The following is an 18162-nucleotide window of genomic DNA, read 5'->3' as shown; positions in this document are numbered from 1 at the left end:
AGCAGAGCTGTGTTTGTCAGTGAGATGATCGGGTATAGCAGAGCTGTGTTTGTCGGTGAGATGATCAGGTATAGCAGAGCTGTGTTTGTCAGTGAGATGATCGGGTATAGCAGAGCTGTGTTTGTCGGTGAGATGATCAGGTATAGCAGAGTTGTGTTTGTCAGTGAGATGGTCAGGTATAGCAGAGCTGGGTTTGTTGGTGAGATGGTCAGGTATAGCAGAGCTGTGTTTATAAGTGAGATGATTGGGTATAGCAGAGCTGTGTTTGTCGGTGACATGGTCAGGTACAGCAGTGTTGTGTTTGTCAGTGAGATGATCAGGTATAGCAGAGCTGTGTTTGTCGGTGAGATGATCAGGTATAGCAGAGCTGTGTTTGTCAGTGAGATGATCGGGTATAGCAGAGCTGTGTTTGTCGGTGAGATGATCAGGTATAGCAGAGCTGTGTTTGTCAGTGAGATGATCAGGTCTAGCAGGGCTGTGTTTGTCAGTGAGATGATCAGGTATAGCAGAGCTGTGTTTGTCAGTGAGATGATCGGGTATAGCAGAGCTGTGTTTGTCGGTGAGATGATCAGGTATAGCAGAGCTGTGTTTGTCAGTGAGATGATCAGGTCTAGCAGGGCTGTGTTTGTCAGTGAGATGATCAGGTATAGCAGAGCTGTGTTTGTCAGTGAGATGGTCAGGTATAGCAGAGTTGTGTTTGTCAGTGAGATGATCAGGTATAGCAGAGTCGTGTTTGTCAGTGAGATGATCAGGTAAAGCAATGTTGTGTTTGTCAGTGAGATGATCAGGTATAGCAGAGTTGTGTTTGTCAGTGAGATGATCAGGTATAGCAGAGCTGTGTTTGTCGGTGAGATGGTCAGGTATAGCAGAGCTGTGTTTGTCAGTGAGATGATCGGGTATAGCAGAGCTGTGTTTGTCGGTGAGATGATCAGGTATAGAAGAGCTGTGTTTGTCAGTGAGATGATCAGGTATAGCAGAGTTGAGTTTGTCAGTGAGATGATCAGGTATAGCAGAGTTGTGTTTGTCAGTGAGATGATCAGGTATAGCAGAGTTGTGTTTGTCAGTGAGATGATCAGGTATAGCAGAGTTGTGTTTGTCAGTGAGATGATCAGGTATAGCAGAGTTGTGTTTGTCAGTGAGATGATCAGGTATAGCAGAGTTGTGTTTGTCAGTGAGATGATCAGGTATAGCAGAGTTGTGTTTGTCAGTGAGGTGGTCAGGTATAGCAGAGCTGTGTTTGTCAGTGAGATGATCAGGTATAGCAGATTTGTGTTTGTCGGTGAGATGATCAGGTATAGCAAAGCTGTGTTTGTCAGTGAGATAATCAGGTGTAGCAGAGCTGTGTTTGTCGGTGAGATGATCAGGTATAGCAGAGTTGTGTTTGTCAGTGAGATGATCAGGTATAGCAGAGCTGTGTTTGTCAGTGAGATGATCGGGTATAGCAGAGCTGTGTTTGTCGGTGAGATGATCAGGTATAGCAGAGCTGTGTTTGTCGGTGAGATGATCAGGTATAGCAGAGCTGTGTTTGTCAGTGAGATGATCGGGTATAGCAGAGCTGTGTTTGTCGGTGAGATGATCGGGTATAGCAGTGTTGTGTTTGTCAGTGAGATGGTCAGGTATAGCAGAGCTGTGTTTGTCAGTGAGATGGTTGGTTATAGCAGTGCTGTGTTTGTCAGTGAGATGATCGGGTATAGCAGAGCTGTGTTTGTCAGTGAGATGATCGGGTATAGCAGAGTTGTGTTTGTCAGTGAGATGATCAGGTATAGCAGAGTTGTGTTTGTCAGTGAGATGGTCAGGTATAGCAGTGCTGTGTTTGTCGGTGAGATGGTCAGGTATAGCAGAGTTGTGTTTGTCGGTGAGATGATCAGGTATAGCAGAGTTGTGTTTGTCGGTGAGATGATCAGGTATAGCAGAGTTGTGTTTGTCGGTGAGATGATCAGGTATAGCAGAGTTGTGTTTGTCAGTGAGATGATGGGGTATAGCAGAGCTGTGTTTGTCAGTGAGATGGTCAGGTATGGCAGAGCTGTGTTTGTCAGTGAGATGATCGGGTATAGCAGAGCTGTGTTTGTCAGTGAGATGATCGGGTATAGCAGAGCTGTGTTTGTCGGTGAGATGATCAGGTATAGCAGAGCTGTGTTTGTCAGTGAGATGATCGGGTATAGCAGAGCTGTGTTTGTCGGTGAGATGATCAGGTATAGCAGAGTTGTGTTTGTCAGTGAGATGGTCAGGTATAGCAGAGCTGGGTTTGTTGGTGAGATGGTCAGGTATAGCAGAGCTGTGTTTATAAGTGAGATGATTGGGTATAGCAGAGCTGTGTTTGTCGGTGACATGGTCAGGTACAGCAGTGTTGTGTTTGTCAGTGAGATGATCAGGTATAGCAGAGCTGTGTTTGTCGGTGAGATGATCAGGTATAGCAGAGCTGTGTTTGTCAGTGAGATGATCGGGTATAGCAGAGCTGTGTTTGTCGGTGAGATGATCAGGTATAGCAGAGCTGTGTTTGTCAGTGAGATGATCAGGTCTAGCAGGGCTGTGTTTGTCAGTGAGATGATCAGGTATAGCAGAGCTGTGTTTGTCAGTGAGATGATCGGGTATAGCAGAGCTGTGTTTGTCGGTGAGATGATCAGGTATAGCAGAGCTGTGTTTGTCAGTGAGATGATCAGGTCTAGCAGGGCTGTGTTTGTCAGTGAGATGATCAGGTATAGCAGAGCTGTGTTTGTCAGTGAGATGGTCAGGTATAGCAGAGTTGTGTTTGTCAGTGAGATGATCAGGTATAGCAGAGTCGTGTTTGTCAGTGAGATGATCAGGTAAAGCAATGTTGTGTTTGTCAGTGAGATGATCAGGTATAGCAGAGTTGTGTTTGTCAGTGAGATGATCAGGTATAGCAGAGCTGTGTTTGTCGGTGAGATGGTCAGGTATAGCAGAGCTGTGTTTGTCAGTGAGATGATCGGGTATAGCAGAGCTGTGTTTGTCGGTGAGATGATCAGGTATAGAAGAGCTGTGTTTGTCAGTGAGATGATCAGGTATAGCAGAGTTGAGTTTGTCAGTGAGATGATCAGGTATAGCAGAGTTGTGTTTGTCAGTGAGATGATCAGGTATAGCAGAGTTGTGTTTGTCAGTGAGATGATCAGGTATAGCAGAGTTGTGTTTGTCAGTGAGATGATCAGGTATAGCAGAGTTGTGTTTGTCAGTGAGATGATCAGGTATAGCAGAGTTGTGTTTGTCAGTGAGATGATCAGGTATAGCAGAGTTGTGTTTGTCAGTGAGGTGGTCAGGTATAGCAGAGCTGTGTTTGTCAGTGAGATGATCAGGTATAGCAGATTTGTGTTTGTCGGTGAGATGATCAGGTATAGCAAAGCTGTGTTTGTCAGTGAGATAATCAGGTGTAGCAGAGCTGTGTTTGTCGGTGAGATGATCAGGTATAGCAGAGTTGTGTTTGTCAGTGAGATGATCAGGTATAGCAGAGCTGTGTTTGTCAGTGAGATGATCGGGTATAGCAGAGCTGTGTTTGTCGGTGAGATGATCAGGTATAGCAGAGCTGTGTTTGTCGGTGAGATGATCAGGTATAGCAGAGCTGTGTTTGTCAGTGAGATGATCGGGTATAGCAGAGCTGTGTTTGTCGGTGAGATGATCGGGTATAGCAGTGTTGTGTTTGTCAGTGAGATGGTCAGGTATAGCAGAGCTGTGTTTGTCAGTGAGATGGTTGGTTATAGCAGAGTTGTGTTTGTCAGTGAGATGATCAGGTATAGCAGAGCTGTGTTTGTCGGTGAGATGGTCAGGTATAGCAGAGTTGTGTTTGTCAGTGAGATGATTGGGTATAGCAGAGTTGTGTTTGTCAGTGAGATGATTGGGTATAGCAGAGTTGTGTTTGTCAGTGAGATGATTGGGTATAGCAGAGCTGTGTTTGTCAGTGAGATGATCAGGTATAGCAGAGCTGTGTTTGTCAGTGAGATGATCAGATATAGCAGAGCTGTGCTTGTCGGTGAGATGATCGGGTATAGCAGAGTTGTGTTTGTCAGTGAGATGATCAGGTATAGCAGAGTTGTATTTGTCGGTGAGATGATCAGGTATAGCAGTGTTGTGTTTGTCGGTGAGATGATCAGGTATAGCAGAGTTGTATTTGTCGGTGAGATGATCAGGTATAGCAGTGCTGTGTTTGTCAGTGAGATGATCAGGTATAGCAGAGCTGTGTTTGTTGGTGAGATGATCAGGTATAGCAGAGCTGTGTTTGTCAGTGAGATGATCAGGTATAGCAGAGCTGTGTTTGTCAGTGAGATGATCAGATATAGCAGAGCTGTGTTTGTCGGTGAGATGATCGGGTATAGCAGAGTTGTGTTTGTCGGTGAGATGGTCAGGTATAGCAGAGTTGTGTTTGTCGGTGAGATGATCAGGTATAGCAGAGTTGTGTTTGTCGGTGAGATGATCAGGTATAGCAGAGTTGTGTTTGTCAGTGAGATGATGGGGTATAGCAGAGCTGTGTTTGTCAGTGAGATGGTCAGGTATGGCAGAGCTGTGTTTGTCAGTGAGATGATCGGGTATAGCAGAGCTGTGTTTGTCAGTGAGATGATCGGGTATAGCAGAGCTGTGTTTGTCGGTGAGATGATCAGGTATAGCAGAGCTGTGTTTGTCAGTGAGATGATCGGGTATAGCAGAGCTGTGTTTGTCGGTGAGATGATCAGGTATAGCAGAGTTGTGTTTGTCAGTGAGATGGTCAGGTATAGCAGTGCTGTGTTTGTCAGTGAGATGATCGGATATAGCAGAGCTGTGTTTGTCAGTGAGGTGATCAGGTATAGCAGAGCTGTGTTTGTTGGTGAGATGGTCAGGTACAGCAGTGTTGTGTTTGTCAGTGAGATGATCAGGTATAGCAGAGCTGTGTTTGTCGGTGAGATGATCAGGTATAGCAGAGCTGTGTTTGTCAGTGAGATGATCGGGTATAGCAGAGCTGTGTTTGTCGGTGAGATGATCAGGTATAGCAGAGCTGTGTTTGTCAGTGAGATGATCAGGTCTAGCAGGGCTGTGTTTGTCAGTGAGATGATCAGGTATAGCAGAGCTGTGTTTGTCAGTGAGATGGTCAGGTATAGCAGAGCTGTGTTTGTCGGTGAGATGATCAGGTATAGCAGAGTTGTGTTTGTCAGTGAGATGATCAGGTATAGCAGAGCTGTGTTTGTCAGTGAGATGATCAGGTAAAGCAATGTTGTGTTTGTCAGTGAGATGATCAGGTATAGCAGAGTTGTGTTTGTCAGTGAGATGATCAGGTATAGCAGAGCTGTGTTTGTCGGTGAGATGGTCAGGTATAGCAGAGCTGTGTTTGTCAGTGAGATGATCGGGTATAGCAGAGCTGTGTTTGTCGGTGAGATGATCAGGTATAGTAGAGCTGTGTTTGTCAGTGAGATGATCAGGTATAGCAGAGTTGTGTTTGTCAGTGAGATGGTCAGGTATAGCAGAGTCGTGTTTGTCAGTGAGATGATCAGGTAAAGCAATGTTGTGTTTGTCAGTGAGATGATCAGGTATAGCAGAGCTGTGTTTGTCGGTGAGATGGTCAGGTATAGCAGAGCTGTGTTTGTCAGTGAGATGGTCAGGTATAGCAGAGTTGAGTTTGTCAGTGAGATGATCAGGTATAGCAGAGCTGTGTTTGTCAGTGAGATGATTGGGTATAGCAGAGTTGTGTTTGTCAGTGAGATGATCAGGTATAGCAGAGCTGTGTTTGTCGGTGAGATGGTCAGGTATAGCAGAGCTGTGTTTGTCAGTGAGATGATCGGGTATAGCAGAGCTGTGTTTGTCGGTGAGATGATCAGGTATAGTAGAGCTGTGTTTGTCAGTGAGATGATCAGGTATAGCAGAGTTGAGTTTGTCAGTGAGATGATCAGGTATAGCAGAGCTGTGTTTGTCGGTGAGATGGTCAGGTATAGCAGAGCTGTGTTTGTCAGTGAGATGATCGGGTATAGCAGAGCTGTGTTTGTCGGTGAGATGATCAGGTATAGTAGAGCTGTGTTTGTCAGTGAGATGATCAGGTATAGCAGAGTTGTGTTTGTCAGTGAGATGATCAGGTATAGCAGAGTTGTGTTTGTCAGTGAGATGATCAGGTATAGCAGAGTTGTGTTTGTCAGTGAGATGATCAGGTATAGCAGAGTTGTGTTTGTCAGTGAGATGATCAGGTATAGCAGAGTTGTGTTTGTCAGTGAGATGATCAGGTATAGCAGAGTTGTGTTTGTCAGTGAGGTGGTCAGGTATAGCAGAGCTGTGTTTGTCAGTGAGATGATCAGGTATAGCAGATTTGTGTTTGTCGGTGAGATGATCAGGTATAGCAAAGCTGTGTTTGTCAGTGAGATAATCAGGTGTAGCAGAGCTGTGTTTGTCGGTGAGATGATCAGGTATAGCAGAGTTGTGTTTGTCAGTGAGATGATCAGGTATAGCAGAGCTGTGTTTGTCAGTGAGATGATCGGGTATAGCAGAGCTGTGTTTGTCGGTGAGATGATCAGGTATAGCAGAGCTGTGTTTGTCAGTGAGATGATCGGATATAGCAGAGCTGTGTTTGTCGGTGAGATGATCAGGTATAGCAGAGCTGTGTTTGTCAGTGAGATGATCGGGTATAGCAGAGCTGTGTTTGTCGGTGAGATGATCGGGTATAGCAGTGTTGTGTTTGTCAGTGAGATGATCAGGTATAGCAGAGCTGTGTTTGTCAGTGAGATGGTCAGGTATAGTAGAGCTGTGTTTGTCAGTGAAATGATCGGGTATAGCAGAGCTGTGTTTGTCAGTGAGATGGTCAGGTATAGCAGAGCTGTGTTTGTCAGTGAGATGGTCAGGTATAGCAGACCTGTGTTTGTCAGTGAGATGGTCAGGTATAGCAGGGCTGTGTTTGTCAGTGAAATGATCAGGTATCAGAGCTGTGTTTGTCGGTGAGATGATCAGGTATAGCAGAGCTGTGTTTGTCAGTGAGATGGTCAGGTATAGCAGAGCTGTGTTTGTCAGTGAGATGATCAGGTATAGCAGAGCTGTGTTTGTCGGTGAGATGATCAGGTATAGCAGAGCTGTGTTTGTCAGTGAGGTGATCGAGTATAGCAGAGCTGTGTTTGTCGGTGAGATGATCGGGTATAGCAGTGTTGTGTTTGTCAGTGAGATGATCAGGTATAGCAGAGCTGTGTTTGTCAGTGAGATGGTCAGGTATAGCAGAGCTGTGTTTGTCAGTGAGATGGTCAGGTATAGCAGAGCTGTGTTTGTCAGTGAGATGGTCAGGTATAGCAGAGCTGTGTTTGTCAGTGAGATGGTCAGGTATAGCAGAGCTGTGTTTGTCAGTGAGATGATCAGGTATAGCAGAGCTGTGTTTGTCGGTGAGATGATCAGGTATAGCAGTGAGATGATCGGGTATAGCAGAGCTGTGTTTGTCGGTGAGATGATCGGGTATAGCAGTGTTGTGTTTGTCAGTGAGATGATCAGGTATAGCAGAGCTGTGTTTGTCAGTGAGATGATCAGGTATAGCAGAGTTGTGTTTGTCAGTGAGATGATCAGGTATACAGAGCTGTGTTTGTTGGTGAGATGATCGGGTATAGCAGAGCTGTGTTTGTCAGTGAGATGATCAGGTATACAGAGCTGTGTTTGTTGGTGAGATGATTGGGTATAGCAGAGCTGTGTTTGCCGGTGAGATGATCAGGTATAGCAGTGCTGTGTTTGTTGGTGAGATGATCAGGTATAGCAGAGCTGTGTTTGTCAGTGAGATGATCGGGTATAGCAGATTTGTGTTTGTCAGTGAGATGATCAGGTATAGCAGAGTTGATTTTGTCAGTGAGATGATCAGGTATAGCAGAGTTGTGTTTGTCAGTGAGATGATCAGGTATAGCAGAGCTGTGTTTGTCAGTGAGATGGTCAGGTGTAGCAGAGCTGTGTTTGTCGGTGAGATGATCAGGTATAGCAGAGTTGTGTTTGTCAGTGAGATGATCAGGTATAGCAGAGTTGTGTTTGTCAGTGAGATGATCAGGTATAGCAGAGCTGTGTTTGTCAGTGAGATGATCAGGTATAGCAGAGTTGATTTTGTCAGTGAGATGATCAGGTATAGCAGAGTTGTGTTTGTCAGTGAGATGATCAGGTATAGCAGAGCTGTGTTTGTCAGTGAGATGGTCAGGTGTAGCAGAGCTGTGTTTGTCGGTGAGATGATCAGGTATAGCAGAGCTGTGTTTGTCGGTGAGATGATCAGGTATAGCAGAGCTGTGTTTGTCAGTGAGATGGTCAGGTGTAGCAGAGTTGTGTTTGTCAGTGAGATGATCAGGTATAGCAGAGCTGTGTTTGTCGGTGAGATGATCAGGTATAGGAGAGCTGTGTTTGTCAGTGAGATGATCGGGTATAGCAGACCTGTGTTTGTCGGTGAGATGATCAGGTATAGCAGAGCTGTGTTTGTCAGTGAGATGGTCAGGTATAGCAGAGCTGTGTTTTTGCAGAACTGAGCTTCCCCGATGTAGTGGAGCTGAGATTGTAAAGTGTATTACAGATGGGTTTGTCAGATATGGCCAAGCTGAGAGTCACCTGCTGATTTCTTTCCTTAATTTGACTTGTTTCCCAGAAAGCTCAGCCCCTGATGTCCCCGGAGACGTGCGGCACTTCAGTGGTTAATGCTGCAATCACTATGTGTTGGGCCTAGTGTCCGTTCTGCCATCTGTGACCGCAGTGTAGAGCAGATTCCGGGCTGCAGAATGTCCAGCAATAAAAGCTGATAAAACCCATCAGGATCCAGAGGTGAGAAATAGAAAAGAAATCATTGTATCCTTCAGTCCGCGTGGAAATGTTGTGTCTCGTAGTACCGCCTGTCTCTGCCACCTCTGGACACGACACCTCTCGTAGTACAGCCTGTCTCTGCCACCTCTGGACACGACACCTCTCGTAGTACCGCCTGTCTCTGCCACCTCTGGACACGACACCTCTCGTAGTACAGCCTGTCTCTGCCACCTCTGGACACGACACCTCTCGTAGTACAGCCTGTCTCTGCCACCTCTGGACACGACACCTCTCGTAGTACCGCCTGTCTCTGCCACCTCTGGGCACGACACCTCTCATAGTACCGCCTGTCTCTGCCACCTCTGGACACGACACCTCTCGTAGTACCGCCTGTCTCTGCCACCTCTGCACACGACACCTCTCGTAGTACCGCCTGTCTCTGCCACCTCTGCACACGACACCTCTCGTAGTACCACCTGTCTCTGCCACCTCTGGGCACGACACCTTTCGTAGCACCGCCTGTCTCTGCCACCTCTGGACAAGACACCTCTCATAGTACCGCCTGTCTCTGCCACCTCTGCACACGACACCTCTCGTAGTACCGCCTGTCTCTGCCACCTCTGGACACGACACCTCTCGTAGCACCGCCTGTCTCTGCCACCTCTGCACACGACACCTCTCGTAGTACCGCCTGTCTCTGCCACCTCTGCACACGACACCTCTCGTAGTACCGCCTGTCTCTGCCACCTCTGGACACGACATCTCTCGTAGTACCGCCTGTCTCTGCCACCTCTGCACACAACACCTCTCGTAGTACCACCTGTCTCTGCCACCTCTGGGCACGACACCTCTCATAGTACCGCCTGTCTCTGCCACCTCTGCACACGACACCTCTCGTAGTACCACCTGTCTCTGCCACCTCTGGGCACGACACCTCTCGTAGCACCGCCTGTCTCTGCCACCTCTGGACACGACACCTCTCATAGTACCGCCTGTCTCTGCCACCTCTGCACACGACACCTCTCGTAGTACAGCCTGTCTCTGCCACCTCTGCACACGACACCTCTCGTAGTACCGCCTGTCTCTGCCACCTCTGCACACGACACCTCTCGTAGTACAGCCTGTCTCTGCCACCTCTGCACACGACACCTCTCGTAGTACCGCCTGTCTCTGCCACCTCTGCACACGACACCTCTCGTAGTACCGCCTGTCTCTGCCACCTCTGCACACGACACCTCTCGTAGTACAGCCTGTCTCTGCCACCTCTGCACACGACACCTCTCGTAGTACCGCCTGTCTCTGCCACCTCTGCACACGACACCTCCCGTAGTACCGCCTGTCTCTGCCACCTCTGCACACGACACCTCTCGTAGTACCGCCTGTCTCTGCCACCTCTGCACACGACACCTCCCGTAGTACCGCCTGTCTCTGCCACCTCTGCACACGACACCTCTCGTAGCACCGCCTGTCTCTGCCACCTCTGGACACGACACCTCTCATAGTACCGCCTGTCTCTGCCACCTCTGCACACGACACCTCTCGTAGTACAGCCTGTCTCTGCCACCTCTGCACACGACACCTCTCGTAGTACCGCCTGTCTCTGCCACCTCTGGACACGACATCTCTCGTAGTACCGCCTGTCTCTGCCACCTCTGCGCACGACACCTCCCGTAGTACCGCCTGTCTCTGCCACCTCTGCACACGACACCTCTCGTAGTACCGCCTGTCTCTGCCACCTCTGCACACGACACCTCTCGTAGTACCGCCTGTCTCTGCCACCTCTGCACACGACACCTCTCGTAGTACCGCCTGTCTCTGCCACCTCTGGACACGACACCTCTCGTAGTACCGCCTGTCTCTGCCACCTCTGGGCACGACACCTCTCGTAGTACCGCCTGTCTCTGCCTCCTCTGGACACGACACCTCTCGTAGTACCGCCTGTCTTTGCCACCTCTGCACACGACACCTCTCGTAGTACCGCCTGTCTCTGCCACCTCTGCACACGACACCTCTCGTAGTACCGCCTGTCTCTGCCACCTCTGCACACGACACCTCTCGTAGTACCGCCTGTCTCTGCCACCTCTGCACACGACACCTCTCGTAGTACCGCCTGTCTCTGCCACCTCTGCACACGACACCTCTCATAGTACCGCCCGTTTCTGCCACCTCTGCACACGACACCTCTCGTAGTACCGCCTGTCTCTGCCACCTCTGGGCACGACACCTCTCGTAGTACCGCCTGTCTCTGCCACCTCTGCACACGACACCTCTCGTAGTACCGCCTGTCTCTGCCACCTCTGCACACGACACCTCTCGTAGTACCGCCTGTCTCTGCCACCTCTGCACACGACACCTCTCGTAGTACCGCCTGTCTCTGCCACCTCTGCACACGACACCTCTCATAGTACCGCCTGTCTCTGCCACCTCTGCACACGACACCTCTCGTAGTACCGCCTGTCTCTGCCACCTCTGGGCACGACACCTCTCGTAGTACCGCCTGTCTCTGCCACCTCTGCACACGACACCTCTCGTAGTACCGCCTGTCTCTGCCACCTCTGGACATGACACCTCTCGTAGTACCGCCTGTCTCTGCCACCTCTGGACACGACACCTCTCGTAGTACCACCTGTCTCAGCCACCTCTGGACACAACCCCTCTCGTAGTACCGCCTGTCTCTGCCACCTCTGGACACAATGCCTCTCGTGGTACTGCCTGTCTCTGCCACCTCTGGACACGACGCCTCTCATAGTACCGCCTGTCTCTGCCACCTCTGGACTCAATGCCTCTCGTGGTACTGCCTGTCTCTGCCACCTCTGCACACAATGCCTCTCGTAGTACCGCCTGTCTCTGCCACCTCTGGACACAATGCCTCTCGTGGTACTGCCTGTCTCTGCCACCTCTGGAAGGACGGAGGACACATCACGTTCTCTTAGCCATGAAGCAGAGATAGCGACACGTCACCTTTATGAATGGCGGTAAAACGTTTTACTTCCCCAGAATTCGTAGTAGTGTTGCTATGAATATTAGCTGTGCGCGCTGCAATGGTTTTTTTTAATCACATGTCGTGTATCCAATATCGCACACGGTGGGTTTAATGTCGCCATCCTCACCATGTGCAATGGATGGAGATTTCCTGGTCTGCAGCACGCACACAAATATTGCATCTAATGCCGTTACAGGCTGATGGTGAGACTGCAACGTGCAGAGGGACAGCATGTTTCCCAGTGAGCGCCCCCTTCTGGCCACACATCTGCAGTCCCAGGGCTTCATCCTGGTTTACAATAGGAAGGTGTTTCAAAACAATTTTGTTAATTTCATTGAATCGAGAACGGTACCGTGTAGAGAAAGTGACAAAGGGTGAATCATGTGTTGATTTTGTTGATTTTGCGTTGCGTTTTACCAGCAAAGTCTACGCTGCGTTTTACCAGCAAAGTCTACGAGCTTCCAGAAATCTCATGCACAGCTCTTGTCCACAGTATTTTGTGCAATACCTTGTTTATTGCAAAATGCAGCACATCACTTCTTTCAGTGTTTTTCACCCGCTGAAAGCAAAGGTTTTATCAGCATGCACAAGAAACATGTGCACCATGACAAAAACGTGGGGAAAAAAAAAACGCAGCAAAAAATGCAACTGAAAAAACACAGAACCTGCATTTTTTAAGCAAGTTTCTTACTGCCAAGAGAGCAGGTTTTGCTTGCGGGAAAAAACGCATAAAAAAAGCAACGTGTGAACATATCCTGATTCCTGATAGTACTATTTCTAGAATTGTAGAACAAGCTATTTCTCGATTTGTTTGCAATTTTATTAAACGCTTGCTTTTTTTCATATCGTGATAGCTTCAGTCTAAGTCTGTTGCAAATGAGGGGTGTTCTTACGAAGGACAGCATCATCATTAGATACATCTGGCACGCGGAACTTCACCATAAGGGAAAGGTTGAGTGCTATGTCTTGGATGACAGCTGCTAGAGAGACGAATAGTACCGCCTGCGGTAACCTTTCTGTATAATGTTGTCCCTGCCCTGCCCTCCGATAGTATGCCTGTGAGTGTGAGATCCAAAACTGAAACTGGAATATTAGGATGTAAAACATTAATTATGATCATTGGTGTTCATGCATTGTAGGAAGTGTGGGATGACCAGTGTTTCTCCCAACCAAACGATGAGAAGATCGTCTACATAACGGCCGTACCACATTATGTGAGAAAAGAAAGGCTTAAAAAATATTCCTCCCAAGCCAAAACATAAAGTATGATCATTGGTGTTCATGTATTGTAGGAAGTGTTGGATAACCAGTGTTTCTCCCAACCAAATGACGAAGAGATCATCTACATAACGGCCGTACCACATTATGTGGGAAAAGAAAGGATTAAAAAATATTCCTCCCAAGCCAAAACATAAAATATGATCATTGGTGTTCATGTATTGTAGGAACTGTGGGATGACTAGTGTTTCTCCCAACCAAATGATAAGGACATCGTCTACATAATGGCCGTACCACATTATGTGGGAAAAGAAAGGATTAGGAAATATTCCTACCAAGCCATGTAAAGAATGGCTAAAGACGGGGAGATTTTTGAGCCCATTGGGGGCTTTCCATTTATTGAAAGAATTGTGAATGAAGCATGAAAAAATTATAACTTAACAAATAGTCCAAAACTAGCATGACGAATTGTTTCAAGTTGGACAATAAGTACTGTAGCAATCTGGATGGTGTTGGACAGATATCTTGACTAATGAATATGGAATAATAAAATAAAAACCAACGACACACATCACATTTCATGAAGAAGAAATTATTTTACCATGAAAATTTATCAACGACTTCCAGAACGGAGGATGTGTCCCTAAGGTAACCAGAGACTCTGATCACCAGGAGCTCATCTAACCATTGACTTAGATTATCTTTGAGGGAATCAATACCTGAGATAATTAGGAGTAAAGAGGGTGGAAATATATTTTTGTGGACAATTCATGTGTGCCTATCAGCCACAGCCAGACAACCTTATTGATGGGAACTGTTATGATTAGGTAATTCAGTACCACAATGGACATAGAAGTCAGAGTACATACAGTGACCTGACAATAACCCAAAAACAGAGAACGAGCTCTGAGACGTGGGAACTCTGCTGACCGCAATCCCTAATCCTTTCCAACCACACTAAAGGCAGCCGTGGATTGCGCCTAACGCTCCCTATGCAACTCGGCACAGCCTGAGAAACTAGCTAGCCTGAAGATAGAAAATAAGCCTACCTTGCCTCAGAGAAATACCCCAAAGGAAAAGGCAGCCCCCCACATATAATGACTGTGAGTTAAGATGAAAAGACAAACGTAGAGATGAAATAGATTTAGCAAAGTGAGGCCCGACTTTCTGAACAGACTGAGGATAGGAAAGGTAACTTTGCGGTCAACACAAAACCCTACAAACAACCACGCAAAGGGGGTAAAAAGACCGTCCGTACCGACTAACGGCACGGAGGTACACCCTCTACGTCCCAGAGCTTCCAGCAAGCAAGAAAAACCAAATAAGCAAGCTGGACAGAAAAAAACAGAAAACAAAAATAACACAAGCGAAACTTAGCTATGCAGAGCAGCAGGCCACAGGAACGATCCAGGAGGAAGCAAGTCCAATACTAGAACATTGACTGGAGGCCAGGATCAAAGCACCAGGTGGAGTTAAATAGAGCAGCACCTAACGACTTCACCACATCACCTGAGGAAGGAAACTCAGAAGCCGCAGTACCACTCTCCTCCACCAACGGAAGCTCACAGACAGAATCAGCCGAAGTACCACTTGTGACCACAGCAGGGAGCTCTACCACAGAATTCACAACAGTACCCCCCCTTGAGGAGGGGTCACCGAACCCTCACCAGAGCCCCCAGGATGACCAGGATGAGCCATATGAAAGGCACGAACAAGATCGGGAGCATGGACATCAGAGGCAAAGACCCAGGAATTATCTTCCTGAGCATAGCCCTTCCACTTAACCAGATACTGGAGTTTCCGTCTCGAAACACGAGAATCCAAAATCTTCTCCACAATATACTCCAACTCCCCCTCCACCAAAACCGGGGCAGGAGGATCAACAGATGGAACCATCGGTGCCACGTATCTCCGCAACAATGACCTATGGACTACGTTATGGATGGAAAAAGAATCTGGAAGGGTCAAACGAAAAGACACAGGATTAAGAACCTCAGAAATCCTATATGGACCAATGAAACGAGGCTTAAATTTAGGAGAGGAAACTTTCATAGGAATATAACGAGACGACAACCAAACCAAATCCCCAACACGAAGTCAGGGACCCACACAGCGTCTGCGATTAGCGAAACGTTGAGCCTTCTCCTGGGACAAGGTCAAATTGTCCACTACATGAGTCCAGATCTGCTGCAACCTGTCCACCACAGTATCCACACCAAGACAGTCCGAAGACTCAACCTGCCCTGAAGAGAAACGAGGATGGAACCCAGAGTTGCAGAAAAACGGCAAAACCAAGGTAGCCGAGTTGGCCCGATTATTAAGGGCGAACTCAGCCAAAGGCAAAAAGGACACCCAGTCATCCTGATCAGCAGAAACAAAGCATCTCAGATATGTTTCCCAAAAAAGAAAAAAAAGAGCATGAACCGCACATCCCAAAATCATACGTTGATCTAAAGCCGCTAGGCAAAAATTAATATAACTGGATATGAGGTTTTCAGTTTAACATTCTGATCAGACTGTATGAAGCCCACTGCCCCGTCACGGCAAACCTCGTAGTGGGTCCTAACGCCCTAACGGAGCGGAGCCGTGCGGCGCCCACCGCCACAGCGGCCATGCACCAGCAGGGCGGACGGCCTGTTGCCCCACAGCACCCATGCTGCAAGACTGAGTCCCCACGACTCCAGACCGCGCCGCCCCACCAGCACAAAGCCACAGCAACAATGGCCGCCACACAGCACCAACACCAAAATGAAAGCAGCACTTAAACTCACCTTCCTCCAGCTCTTCAGTGAGAGCCAAAATGGGCTAGACCCCTTACTTTGCAGTCTCCTGCTAATTAAAATCACCTGAGCCAAATGGGAGGAGTGCTGGTCCAAGAAGAAGACTAGAACATGCTTTGCAAAAAAGAAAAAAAAGAGCATGAACCGCACATCCCAAAATGTGGTTTGCCGTGAAGGGGCAGTGGGCTTCATACAGTCTGATCAGAATGTTAAACTGAAAACCTCATATTCAGTTATATTAATTTTTGCCTAGCGGCTTTACATCAACGTATGATTTTGGGATGTGCGGTTCATACTCTTTTTTTTTTTTTTTTTTCAGATATGTTTCCAAGGTCTGATTGGTTCGTTCGGTCTGGCCATTAGTCTGAGGATGGAAAGCCGAGGAAAAAGACAAGTCAATGCCCATCCTAGCACAAAAGGCTCGCCAAAACCTCGAAACAAACTGGGAACCTCTGTCAGAAACGATATTCTCCGGAATCCCATGCAAACGAACCACATACTGGAAGAACAATGGCACCAAATCAGAGGAGGAAGGTAATTTAGACAAGGGTACCAAATGGACCATCTTAGAGAAGCGATCACAAACCACCCAAATGACTGACATTTTTTGAGAGACGGGAAGATCTGAAATAAAATCCATAGAGATATGTGTCCAAGGCCTCTTCGGGACCGACAAGGGCAAAAGCAACCCACTGGCACGAGAACAGCAGGGCTTAGCCCGAGCACAAATCCCATAGGACTGTACAAAAGAACGCACATCCCGTGACAGAGATGGCCACCAAAAGGATCTAGCCACTAACTCTCTGGTACCAAAGATTCCAGGATGACCAGCCAACACCGAACAATGAAGTTCAGAGATAACTCTATTCGTCCACCTATCAGGGACAAACAGTTTCTCCGCTGGGCAACGATCAGGTTTATTAGCCTGAAATTTTTGCAGCACCCGCCGCAAATCAGGGGAGATGGCAGACACAATTATTCCCTCTTTGAGAATACCCGCCGGCTCAGATAAACCCGGAGAGTCGGGCACAAAACTCCTAGACAGGGCATCCGCCTTCACATTTTTAGAGCCCGAAAGGTACGAAACCACAAAGTCAAAACGGGAGAAAAACAGCGACCAGCGAGCCTGTCTAGGATTCAACCGTTTGGCAGACTCGAGATAAGTCAAGTTCTTATGATCAGTCAAGACCACCACGCGATGCTTAGCTCCTTCAAGCCAATGACGCCACTCCTCGAATGCCCACTTCATGGCCAGCAATTCTCGATTGCCAACATCATAATTTCGCTCAGCAGGCGAAAACTTCCTGGAAAAGAAGGCGCATGGTTTCATCACCGAGCAATCAGAACTTCTCTGCGACAAAACAGCCCCCGCTCCAATTTCAGAAGCATCAACCTCGACCTGGAACGGAAGCGAAACATCTGGCTGACACAGCACAGGGGCAGAAGAAAAACGACGCTTCAACTCTTGAAAAGCTTCCACAGCAGCAGAAGACCAATTGACCACATCAGCACCCTTCTTGGTCAAATCGGTCAATGGTTTAGCAATTCTAGAAAAATTGCAGATGAAGCGACGATAAAAATTAGCAAAGCCCAGGAACTTTTGCAAACTCTTCAGAGATGTCGGCTGAGTCCAATCATGGATGGCCTGGACCTTAACAGGATCCATCTCGATAGTAGAAGGGGAAAAAATGAACCCCAAAAATGAAACCTTCTGAACACCAAAGAGACACTTTGATCCCTTCACAAACAAAGAATTAGCACGCAGGACCTGGAACACCATTCTGACCTGCTTCACATGAGACTCCCAATCATCCGAGAAGACCAAAATATCATCCAAGTATACAATCAGGAATTTATCCAGGTACTCTCGGAAGATGTCATGCATAAAGGACTGAAACACTGATGGAGCATTGGCAAGTCCGAATGGCATAACTAGGTATTCAAAATGGCCCTCGGGCGTATTAAATGCAGTTTTCCACTCATCGCCTCGCTTAATACGCACAAGATTATACGCACCACGAAGATCTATCTTGGTGAACCAACTAGCCCCCTTAATCCGAGCAAACAAATCAGATAACAGCGGCAAGGGGTACTGAAATTTGACCGTGATCTTATTTAGAAGGCGGTAATCTATACAAGGTCTCAGCGAACCATCCTTCTTGGCCACAAAAAAGAACCCCGCTCCCAATGGCGACGATGACGGGCGATTATGCCCCTTCTCCAAGGACTCCTTCACGTAACTCCGCATAGCAGCGTGCTCAGGTACAGATAAATTAAACAGTCGACCTTTTGGAAATTTGCTACCAGGAATCAAATCGATAGCACAATCACAATCCCTATGCGGAGGTAGGGCATCGGTCGTGGGCTCATCAAATACATCCCGGTAATCAGACAAGAACTCTGGGACCTCAGAAGGGGTGGATGATGAAATAGACAGGAATGGGACATCACCATGTACCCCCTGACAACCCCAGCTGGACA

At 47.6% G+C, this 18162-nt stretch overlaps 1 protein-coding gene across 2 annotated transcripts in view; it reads left to right on the top strand.

Annotated features, from left to right (window-relative positions):
* The window catches only part of LOC138661493 (carbohydrate sulfotransferase 4-like), a 101357-nt gene that overhangs the window by 56153 nt on the left and 27042 nt on the right, over positions 1 to 18162 (top strand). The window contains exon 2 of one of the 2 annotated variants that reach the window (XM_069746212.1): positions 8549 to 8721. The exons of the other annotated variant lie outside the window; for it this stretch is intronic. The gene's annotated coding sequence lies outside the window, so the exon portion shown is untranslated. The remainder of the gene's footprint in view (positions 1 to 8548; positions 8722 to 18162) is intronic. 2 annotated transcript variants of the gene reach the window in all.

The sequence above is a fragment of the Ranitomeya imitator genome, chromosome 2 (assembly GCF_032444005.1).
Source record: "Ranitomeya imitator isolate aRanImi1 chromosome 2, aRanImi1.pri, whole genome shotgun sequence".
Lineage (NCBI taxonomy): Eukaryota > Metazoa > Chordata > Amphibia > Anura > Dendrobatidae > Ranitomeya > Ranitomeya imitator.
Note: the sequence above shows the minus strand (reverse complement) of the source record. Positions and strands in the feature narration are given on the sequence as shown.